General features: G+C 41.1%; 2 pseudogenes across 2 annotated transcripts; both read left to right on the plus strand.

Annotated features, from left to right (window-relative positions):
• Nucleotides 1–1,410: 1,410 nt before the first annotated feature.
• LOC308520235 (large ribosomal subunit protein uL11-like) lies at nucleotides 1,411–3,445 on the plus strand (annotated as a pseudogene). The gene is made up of 2 exons: nucleotides 1,411–1,455; nucleotides 2,928–3,445. The product of its transcript is annotated as a large ribosomal subunit protein uL11-like (transcript).
• Nucleotides 3,446–9,835: 6,390 nt separating this feature from the next.
• On the plus strand, nucleotides 9,836–10,286 carry LOC308519927 (large ribosomal subunit protein eL32-like; annotated as a pseudogene). The gene has a single exon. The product of its transcript is annotated as a large ribosomal subunit protein eL32-like (transcript).
• The last annotated feature ends 1,635 nt before the right edge of the window (nucleotides 10,287–11,921 follow it).

Raw genomic sequence — 11,921 nt, forward strand, 5'->3', positions numbered from 1 at the left:
TAATCTGGTAGAAGATTCTAGATCATTCTCTAATAACCAGAAGTTCATCGAATGTTTAAAGTAACCTGATGTGTGCAGCAGCTGAGGTGATTTCCCCGCTCTTTGTTTGGTTTTCAAAGGATGAATTGCATTAAAGGCTCTGATTCCAAACTTAGTGAAAATTAAAGTCACTGAAACATTTGGCGCCAGAGCACTCGTGCGAGGCTGGTGATGAAGGAGTTGGGAGAATCATTGGGAAAAGTAATTTGGAATTAGAGACCAAGTCCTACAAGTGTTACTTTTTGGAAATTTGGAAACCTGTGTAACTCAACGTGTTTATTTTCTCATTATATAATAATAGAAAATAAACAAAAATTGCTGTATTCCCTTAATAAAATATTGTACATTTATTAAAATAGAAGATATCAGCACCAGGTCAGACTATGGAAAATTTATAATGTAATGTTACATGAAAAAAAAAATTGAATATGTGATTATAGTTTTGTTTTTTTTAAAAAAAATCTGTATATGTATTAGTAACTATAGGAGAAAAATATAAAAAAATGGTTATTGTATTGACTTGCACTTTTTTTTCTTTAAAATTCTGGTCCTCTTGTTTTGACCATTTTCTAAGGGTATTATTTTCTAAATGTCATGGTTGTAGACAGAGGCAATGAGGGTGAAAGGGGACAGGAAACCCATTACCAAGAGCAGTAATATCAAACCACAATCGATGCTTTTTACTCTAAGTACTAGCAAAGGAAATACAGTTGTTTGTTTTATCAAACTAGAAATGCTTAGTATTGACTGCAGGGAACACATAGAACTTCTTTTTTAAAATGTACGCTTTGTATCTGTAATCAGAAAAACATCCCCTTTATTTTTTTCAGTTGCAGATGCCTTCATCTGTCTGAATAGGTTTATTAAGGGCAGCTCTGCCTAAAGGCAAAGAAATGTACAAGAATGTTAAAGTCTCTTTTAGGGGCACAATTCTATGACTATCATCCTAGACATTCACAGCTATTACAGAATAAAGAAAATAAATAGCTGTAAAGGAAATAATGGAAGCATGGCTAAGAGTGCTTTCTATCTGGTTAAAAACATAATTACAGTATGAAGGGAAATATACCTTTCTTAACTGGCACATTATAAAAATGTAATAATATAAGAATAACTGAAATAATAACGAACAATACTTTACAAGGTACTTTCACACCCATTACCTTTACAGTTTTATATAAAGTACCATATTGGTCCACAAATGACTATAATGCCTTTAATTTGCCTTCCCACTTTAATTATAGGATAATCATTATGATGAAAATACAATAGTTAAAAAAAAAATCTAACTGCAGATTTCATTGTGATAGGTACTTTCCAGAATAATACATCTTGAACATAGACCTAATCTGTGAGAGTCTATGTTCTAAAATGGATAGCGTGGATGGAGACATATATCAGAGGACAGACAGCTCAGTAAGATGAAGGACAAAGAGAGAAAAGACAAAGGCATGACTTGGAGAGAACTGCCAGTAGACACACACGAGTCTCAAATACAATACAGATTCTCACTTCCCTATGCTTTAAAGTTCTATAAATGGCTGGCGGTTGAGTCTATTCTTTTATTTTTTTTATCCTCACCCAGGGGTATTTTTTTCATTGATTTTAGAGGGAGTGGAAGAGAGGGAAAGACAGAGAAATATCCATGTGAGAGAAACACACGGATTGATTGCCTCCTGCATGTGTCCCATCCAGGGTCCGGGGAGGAGCCTGCAACTAAGGTATGTGCCGTTGACAGGAATCGAACCTGGGAGCCTTCAGTCCGTGGGCTGATTGCTCTATCCACTGAGCCAAACTGGCTAGGGTTGATTGAGATTATTCTTTGTCACAGACCCCAGAAAACAAGTTTTCCTGGTCTACATCCTAAAACATGAATGTGAATTTAAAAATAATAAAATATAGGGTCAAATATTTTTAACATAGGGTAGACGTTGATAAGAGCTGATTTTAAAATGCAGATGAGTTTTGTGAACAAACATTGGGGGGTGGACAATGTCTGAGCAGGGAGGGGAGGCCATCACGGGTTAAATAAGGGCACATGGTGGACTGGCTCCCAAGGGATAGGCAGGGGGCGGACGTGGTGGGTTATTCCCCCTGAGGGTATGCTGTGTGCCTGGCGCTAGAAGCTGACCTCAGGGATTCTTTGGGGTGAGAGAAAGCACCGAGAGCACGAGTGGGAGTGTTCTCCAGTCATGCCGAGGCCAGTGCAGATGCGAGGGGAGGCACAGGGCCCCCCGGTGCCCAGCCACAGCACAGTGAATCCTGCCATAGGTGGGCTGTGCAGACTCCCGCCAGACCTGACTGTTGAGCTCAGGGCACCCACCAGCTCTGGGTGGGCCAAGTTAATATCCGGGAGGAATCACCTATGTTCTGAAGTTGCCATGAGAGGGACCAAGACAGATTTCTAATTTTACCAGCCAGGCCAGAGAAGGGAGTGAACTCGGGAGGGGGAACTCTAGTGGGGAGTCCAATGACCAGGATGGGAGGAAAAAAGACACCAACTCAGAGGCCATATGGTGGGAGTAGGGCACTGCTTCCCGGTCAGTCCCACACGGAGACTCACACTGATTCCTGTGGGGGATCTTCGTCTTTGCTGCCCACGTCAGAACTGGAGCGCAGCTGAGCCTCCAGGGGTGTCAGGGGATCAGCGCCCGGCAGGTGAAATCCACTCTCAGAGGAGCTGGAACCCAAAGCCCAGCGATCGGACCTGGGGGCTAAGTAGGAAGGAATCTCATTCTCCCAGACACTGGAAGAGGCCTAAGAGTAATGGTGGTTTAAAGGGGGAATAGTGGGTGGAGGTGGCGTAAAATAGGAAGATAAAGCATCTTCAGGCTTTTTTGGCTTTCAGCTCAGAAGAGGCTTAGGTGCAATTTTCTTTGGTCGTCCAGAATCTGGGTTCATCCGAAACCAACTGCCTCGAAGTCCTATACCTGAAGGGGACTGGTGGGGAAGTGGGTGCCACATCTTTCCTGGCCCCCAAGATCAACCCCCTGGGCCTGTCTCCCAAAAAGGTTGGTGATGACATTGCTAAAGCAACCGGTGGCTGGAAGGGTCTGAAGATTACAGTGAAACTGACCCTTCAGAACAGACAGGCCCAGCTGCAGGCAGTGCCTTCTGCCTCTGCCCAATCACCAAAGCCCTCAAAGGATCGCCAAAAGACAGAAAGAAGCAAAACAAAATAAAACAAAACAAAACAAAACATGAAGCACAGTGGGAATATCACTCTTGATGAGCTTGTCAGCCTTGCCCGGCAGATGCGGCACCCACCTTCAGCTAGAGAACTCCCTGGAAGCATTAAAGCGATGCTGGGACTGCCCAGTCTGTGGGCTGCAATGTTGATGGCCGCCACCCTCACGACATCATAGATGACATCAGCAGTGGTGGGGTGGAATGCCCAGCTAGTTAAGCACTACAAAGGAAAATGTTGCAATTGAAGATCATTTAACGATAAAAAAAAGGGGGGCTCATTTTCTGAATAGTTGTATCTAGAAGGAGCCACCACCTGGTAAACATCGGAGGGTCTCTGGAAGTGCGGAGAGGTGGGCCTGCAGTCACCCTGGGATTCAGTCCTGTGCAAAGCAAACCAACAGCATCACCTCTCCCCACGACATTCCAAACCACTCCCAAGGCCCTTTCATAGAGTCGTATCTAGTGTATATCCAAATACACTGACTGTGCTGGAGAAGTGGTGGGGAAAGGAATACAACCAGAAAACATCAGGAAAAAGGCAGGACCCTGAACTTGGGTCTCTGCTGGGCGAACTCACCACTCCTCGTGCCCTCAGAGCTGTGTCTCCCACCCTCACTCTGGTTCTGTGGAAGCTAGCCCCGGGCCTGTGTGTGTCTCTCTGAGCTCTCAGAACCTTCAGGCCTGACACCCTGAGGCCTCACTACTTCCCCAACACAGACATCTGCCTCACCCTGAGCCTGGGGACACTGCTGCCCTGGGTGGTATCCAGGGACACTTGCTGGTGAGGAGCTGGGAGAGATGCGATCCAGGGTCCTTCATGAATCCTTTGACTCAAATGATGGGCTTGTAAGAGAAATGAGCTTCTATAGCTCACACAGAAGCAGCATTGTGGAAACAGAGGGCAGCTTCTGGAAGAACTGCAAATGTCTTCTCACTGATGCCACGGGGCCAGGCAGGGTTGAGTGAGGTTGCCAACGTCAGCAGCTGGAAATAATGGTGGTACAGAGGCGTCAGTGGCAGAGAACTGGCGTGAGGGTGGGAGACACAGCACACATCTGCAGGAATGAGTGGCAGGTGCAGGCCAGGTGTGTGTGGAGAGAGCTGGACCACGGCAGAACCTCACTGGCCGCCAAGAGGAGACGGGACCACCCAGAGATCCTTCCAGCAGCTCGGTGATTCCACTGCAAGGAACTGAAAACCAGAGGCTGCTTTTTATTATCTTTGAAACGATCGAGTTATGACTTGGTTGTCCCCGGCCAGTCTGCGATGGCCTAGAAAGCATGGGTTCCATGGATTTGAAACTAAAATAATTAACTTTTGCCACATTAAAGTAATTTAATTTGTCTGATATTTTCCCTTATTAATAAGCCACTACTTAAAATACCTATTCCATGCTCATCATTATGATAGGATAGGGGGTTTACCCATATATAAAAGACTTCACTATCCCTCTTTTTCAGGCAAGGAAATAGACACTCAGAAAGATTAAGTGAGACTCAAACCCAGGTCTGGTGTCTGAGTCTCAAACCCAGGTCTTCCCACCATTCCACCACCCTTTTACTTTTACTGTGTACAGCGTGATGTCTCAACTGACTGTCTGGACTGGTCTTGAAAATTGCTCTTGCTACGGGTCCATTTCTCTCTAGTTCATTCACACTGATTGCGCTTTTAAATGCTCTGTACCCAAAACAAGTCGATAAAAATGTATGAAGGCATTACCATTTGATTTAAGTGTATCTACTTATGACTCAACCCCACAAAGATAATTGCAGAATAAGATGTTAGGGTGGCTTTGCAAAGCATAGTTTCAGTGCTTTTGTTTTCAAGATCAACAAAAGGGAAGATACTGAGCAAAAATAGGAGGCTTGCAGCACGTACTGAAAGCCGGACTGACTCAGTGGGTTATTTAGCTTCTTTGTGTCCCCAAAATAAAGAAACTGGTCTTGAAGACAGTGGTATTTTCCTTGTCTTTTTTCATTGAAGTTCATTCCTTAAGCTTTTGTTTTCATAGGTTAATTTATGTACATACTTTCAGGGATAATGTGAAAAGATAGCTGTAAGAGTGTTAACTTTAATATTTGAAATGTATTATTAATAAGAGTCGATGTATAAATAATGAAGAGCGCGATGAACAATGAATGTTTTTGAACCAACAAAATCAGTTGAGCAGTGGTTAGAGCAGAGTGCCTGATGCCTGGTGTGCCATGGTCTGCATTCTCCAAATCTTAGCAAGGCCAAGGATCACGCGGAACCAGAAAAATGTATCGGGGGAACTTTGAAACATTACAAATGAATTGTCTGCAAAGTCTTTCTCAAAAAGCAAAAACAAAACAACTTGTAGGGAAGTTAAAGCAATCTATTAGTCGCCTCACTGCTACTCTCTCTCAATGATCATTTTAGTATTGAAAAGAAATCCCTCCCTTACATCTTCTATTTTAATTTGCAAAATACAAGTCAAGTAGGCTAGAAATTACTAAGGAAAATCATACTGCTGATGCCAGTGAGCTTCTTGGAATTCTTCATTGTTTGTTATTTGAAAGAAATACAGATGAATAATAAATATTGTTTTCTTTTATCTTACTCAAAAATGAGGCTGGCAGGACTGTTAAAAAAACATTGTTGGCATTCATGTTAATTTCTTCATATATATTGCTTAGCTCTCAAATTACATTAATGTGACACAACATTGAGCTTTCTATTTGGTTCTATACCTTTGCATTAATAATGCATGCAGTTATTTGCAAAGAAAATTTTACATTCCTAGGGAGATGTATTTGGTTATGGGACTTTAGAGTGTTTCAAGTCATACCTTGCCACATACATTTTAAGGCTACCTCTGTACTAAAATGCTCATTAATCCATAGCTCTGAGCATTTGCATTTTTATTATGGAAGGGCCCTGAGCAAAGGTGCCTAGCTCATTACTCTCTTTTAGGCCTCTGCCTTAGTCTTTTCAGAGTACCATAGCAAAATAGCATAGGTCATGTGGCTTATAAACAGCAGACATTTATTTCTCTGGAGCCTGGGGAATCCAAGACCAAGGCATTGGCAGATTCAGGGTCTGGTGAGGAGTCCACTTCCTGGTTCCTAGAGGGCATCTTCTCGGGTTGTCCTCACATGATGAAAGGGGCCAGGGATCTCTCTGGGGTCTCTTTTGTATGGGCACTAATTTCATTCATGAAGGCTCCAACTTCATCATATAATCATCTCCCAAATGCTCCACCTCCAAATACCCCCACATTGGGAAGTAGGTTTCAATGTATAAATTTGAGGGGGGGAGAGGGGACACAAACATTCAGTCCATAGCAAACTGATAGCTGATATTGCGCATTTCACAATGACTGGAGGCCCAGTTGCAGCACCTATTTTGGAGAGGGAGGGGCTGGGTGGAATCTACTGTCTAACTTCAAAGTAAATGACCTGGATATCTCTAGACCAGTTCATCATAACCTGTTTCCTACCATGAAGGAGAACGTCTTTTCATAGTAAAGAAAACTGAGATTTTTGATGTGTTTATTTCTTCAGTCAATTTTTTAAAGCTATTTTTCTCTAAAGTACATAAGCTTCATAACAATGGAGGGTGTTTGTATTTTAGAGACTGGAAGTATTCAAGCACTATATTGCTTTCCTCTTTCTTTTGGCATGGTTGGAAATGAAATTATACCATGATAATGATGTGTTTTAGGAGTCATTTAAAATATATAACCAAAGGGGACTTGTACTCCTATATTCATTACAATCAGGTAGGTTCTAATTGAAAATAAGTCAGAGACTTTAAGAAAGGAAACTTTTTACTGATCAAAACACTGGAAGATATAGAGAACTCACTGGGAAGTTGATTTGTGTTATCTTCTGTGAGTTCCTTTGGATAGGTTAAAAATATCATATGAGAAAAGATTGCATGAAAACAAAGGTAATGTGAATAATTTATTGGAGAAATAAGTCATTGCTTTCACTAGAGGGGGAAAATGCCACATCTGAGTAAACAAGATGCAGGCAAGGCCTCCACAGCAGCTGAACACCACTTGTGTGACCAGCATAACAGTGAACTGGATTATTTATATGACAGTTGTTCTCCTCTCTCCTCTCCCTCTTCCTCCAATTATGTTGCCATTTCTAGGCCCCACCACGTCTCCCAGCCCCAACAATCAGAAACAACGTCCTATCTTTTCCCAAATCTGAATATCTCCTTCTCCTCACACAATGTTTTCCAGCTAGCTTTTCCTTCTTAATGTCTACCAAATGAGTATACTCTGACAGATTATTTATAGCAATCTGATAACCTTCTAAGGCACTTGTGGAGATATGGTTAAAAATGAGACCAGTGATTCAACAATTGAAAATTACTAAATAGTTTCTCAAGGGAAACTGTTGACAACTGCTTTAAGTTTTATTTGTGATAACTCCTTCCCTCATAACCCTGAGAGTCATGAAGATCATAAGGAACAAGTGACTATAAATCTTTTATAGCATCTTTACGTGTTTTGCTGCTCTTCTCAGCTTAAGGTAGATGCCATGGGAACAATGACAATGGCTAAACTCAGCTAGAAATACTTGCTGTTATATATGCCACATGTAGGATATGGTTCTTTCCTTCCTTCAAAGCAGGAAGGAGGAAATCTGAAGAGTAACATTCTAATGACACTGTAATTCATTCATGTTCATTGCAAGGATTATGTCTTGAGATTTTGCTATTTGTTGGATCTTATTGCCTTCATTTTAAAAACATATATATTTGTATTGATTTCAGGGAGGAAGGGAGAGAGAGAGAGATAGAAACATCAATGATGAGAGAGAATTATCGATCAGCTGTCTCCTGTATGCCCCCCACCCCCCCACCCTCAAATCCCACCCCCGGTGATTGAGCCCACAACCAGGCATGTGCCCTGACCAGGAATCCAACTGTGACCTCCTGGTTCATAGGTTGATGCTCAACCACTGAGCCTCACCAGTTGGGTTGCCTTCATTTTTAACACAAGGAAATGGAGGTTATAAGAAGTTAAATGACTTTTATAAGGGTCACTTAGATAAGATCCAGATTGGGGCAAGTCTGATATCAGACTCCTCTGCTATGTGGCCCTCAATCATTAGTGGCTCTATGTGTATCTTTACTACCCTCACTGCCAGCTTCTTTCTCAACAATCCTAAATGGATTACACCTTTTGATTCTACAGAAATAGTCTTATTTAACCCTAAAATTTTTTTAGCAAAATTTGTAATTTTTCAGTCCTCGAAATTCTAGTTACATTTTACACAACTTCCAATTCCCAGAAATGTGACATAGTACATAAGTTGAGAAACTGTTGCTATAAAACACCTATTATTGCTGAAAAGAAATAATTTATACATAGCTGATTTGTAAGTGGTATCTGCAGGAGACAAAAATAAATAGTGTAGGAGCTGTAGGTGCTACAATCCCGGAAAAATGTGGTGTGGCAGGAATGTGTGCTTTCCTACATCTAGGAGTTGGGATTTAAATGTGCTCAGGGTGTGAGACCTTAGGCTGTGAGCTCATGCAAAATACAGAGTTAGAGTCAATAAATCTGCATGAATTCCGGACCCTCAAAAAACTGTCTGTAGTAAAAGTATGAACTATTTTTAAAAAGCCTCCTTCCCTGTAGCACATGGAGTCAACAAAGAAGCTTGTCAGTTTGGATTCTAAGTGGAAGGAAATAGTCTCCCCTGAGAATCTGTAACCTTATCCAGTTCTTACTCTGGCTTGGAATTTGAATTTATACCAGGGTTTGGAACCATTTTCCTTAAAGGAAATGTAAACATTACCAGCTTTAAGGGCCACACAGTCTCCATTGTAGCTATTCAACTCTGCCAGTGTAGAATGAAAGCTGCTGTAGACAATATGTAAACAAATGGGCATGTTTATGTTTCAATAAAACTTTATTTACAGGCGGTGGGGGAGGACGAAGAGGGTAAATGGGGTCAAATACATGGTGGCAGAAGGAGACTAGATTTTGGGTGGTGAGCATACAATTAACTATACAGATGCATTATATTAGTAAGTGTACAACTAAAATTTATACAATGTTATTAACCAGTGTTACCCCAACAAATTTAACAATCCAATTAAAAAGAGAGCCAAGGACCTAAACAGTCACTTCTCCAAAGAGGACATACAGATGGCCAATAGACATATGGAAAAAATGCTCAAAGTCATTAATCATAAGAAAAATGCAAATTAAAACCACAATGAGATACCACCTCACACCTGTCAGAAAGGCTATCATTAATTTTAAAATTTTAAATTCTTTTTTATTTTAATTAATTAATTTTTTAAAAATCTTTATTTTTGAAAGTATTACATATGTCCCCATTTTTTTCCCTATTGACCCCTTTTAGCCTCCCCCTACCCACCCCAGGCCTTCACCACCCTACTGTCTGTGTCCATGGTTTATACATATATGCATACAAGTTCTTTGATCTCTTCCCACCCACCTCTGCCTAATAAAAAAAAATGTAAACTTTATTTACAAAAGAGGAGGTGGTTTGCTGGATGCTGATTTATAATGTCTGCCTGGTCTAATAGACTACAAGTCAAAACTCTGATATAAAAATTGGGCCTGTCCACCATCAGGCCTCGCACGGCACCTTCCTCTCTCTTCCTCCGCGCTGCCTACGGAGGTGGCAGCCATCTCCCACCCGGCACCATGGCTGCCCTCAGACCTCTCGTGAAACCCAAAAAGAGGACCAAGAAGTTCATCCGGCTCCAGTCAGACCGATATGTCAAAATTAACCGGAACTGGCGGAAACCCAGGGGCATTGACAATAGGGTGCGTAGAAGATTCAGGGGCCAGACCTTGATGCCCAACATTGGTTATGGGAGCAACAAGAAGACCAAGCACATGCTGCCCAGTGGCTTTCGGAAGTTCCTGGTCCATAACGTCAAGGAGCTTAAGTGCTGCTGATGTGCAACGGATCTCACTGTGCTGAGACTGCTCACAGCGTCTCCTCAAAGAACCACAAAGCCCCTGCGGAACGAGCAGCCCGGCTGGCCATCGGAGTCACCAATCCCAATGCCAGCTGCGCAGCGAAGAAAACGAATAGACAGGTTGTGTACACATTGTATTTGTGTTAATAAAATCATAAAATTCTGCCAAAAAAAAAAATTGGTCCTGTCCAGTGATAACTCTAAGGCTCCTGGACAAAGCAAACATAACAACTGCTCTGATGGGATCACCTATTCGCTCAGGCTGAGGGATGCCCTCACTGAAGATGAACACACACTCCTGCATACAAAGCCTGTAAGGAAACAGCTCACCATGTCTGAGACTCTGCAGACACAATAATTAGGAGGATTGGGTTCCCTGAGACTTTCAGATAACAGAACTAATAGATAAGGACTATAAAATAAATATAATGTGAGTAAGGGCATAAAGGATTCTAAAATATGAGAAAATAATAAGAGGCTAGAAAAAAAACCAACATGTTGATTGGAAAAAATAATTAAATGTAATTTCTATAAATGAAAAGCAAAAGTCATTGAAATGAAATTTTAATAGAAAAGTTAAAAAAACAGAAGTGAACCTTAATAAACTCTAAGTTATGTCTGAGGAAATTACCCATATTACATAACTTGAAGAGATGAAGAGTTGGAATATATAAAAGAGAGGTACATTGGGATGGAAAAGAAAATATCTAATTTACAACTACCCCTATACAACTTAGGGGTCTCTTGAGAAAGAGAATCAAGACAATGTGAGAAATGTAATATTGAAAGATACAATATTTGAAAAATGTTTAGAATTGCCAAAAGATGTATTCTCAGATTTCATGATTCCCAGTGAGACCTACGCAGAATAGTTTAAAAGCAATTAGCGAAAAAAGACCAATTACTGACAAAGGAATGATCATTTCTTTGGAATGACTCCAGACTCCTTAACAGTAAAAACAGAAGCAAAAGCAGTGGAAATAATTTTTTAAGTACTAAGAGAAAAATCCATGTCAGAATTCTGTATGAAGTTAGATAATCATTTGAGGGTGAAAAAAAAATTAATGTGTTAGGCCACCACTTCATAACACTGATTACTTTATCCTTCCTAAAGCTCTCCCTCTTCCCTTCTACTTTCCTGATTATCCATTTCTTCTTAGTGATGATGTCTCTGTTCTTTTCCACCAAACTGAAAATTTCAAGAAAACTTCTTGGCTCTCTGCCCTTCTTCGTCATTTGCCCTCAAGTCTTCAAGTCTGTGTGACTTGCAGATTCATGTTTCTTTTGCCCATATCTCACCAAAATTCCAGTCCTGGGTCATACGGCAACAGGAAATGTCCAGTTCATTGTGTGACTGAAAGTGTTTCAAGCAGCTTTTACCGTCTCTCCATGTTGCCACCAGTGGCTGAGTTAGGTATCTTTTCCAGTGTCTCTATGTCTTTCAATGCCATCATCAGTTCCCAGTTATCTAACATTAAAAGTGTGGGAGTTATTGTCCCTCTTCCCCTCCATTCTCATAGCTGATCTGTTACTACAACTTCTTATATTTATTCAAAACATTAATTTGTTCTTATTATAACATCACTTAATGTAGGTATTTTGTTTCTATATTCATGAAGTGGCCAATAGCTTCCCCAAGGATCTCCCGATCCTGGTCTTTACCTCTTCTGATCTAAACCAAAGACTGGTGCCAGGTCACAGCTATATCCTTCTTGGTAATCACCTCCCTTGGTCTCCATTCTTCATAAGTA

Source organism: Myotis nattereri (assembly GCF_964212035.1).
Source record: "Myotis nattereri genome assembly, chromosome: 5".
Lineage (NCBI taxonomy): Eukaryota > Metazoa > Chordata > Mammalia > Chiroptera > Vespertilionidae > Myotis > Myotis nattereri.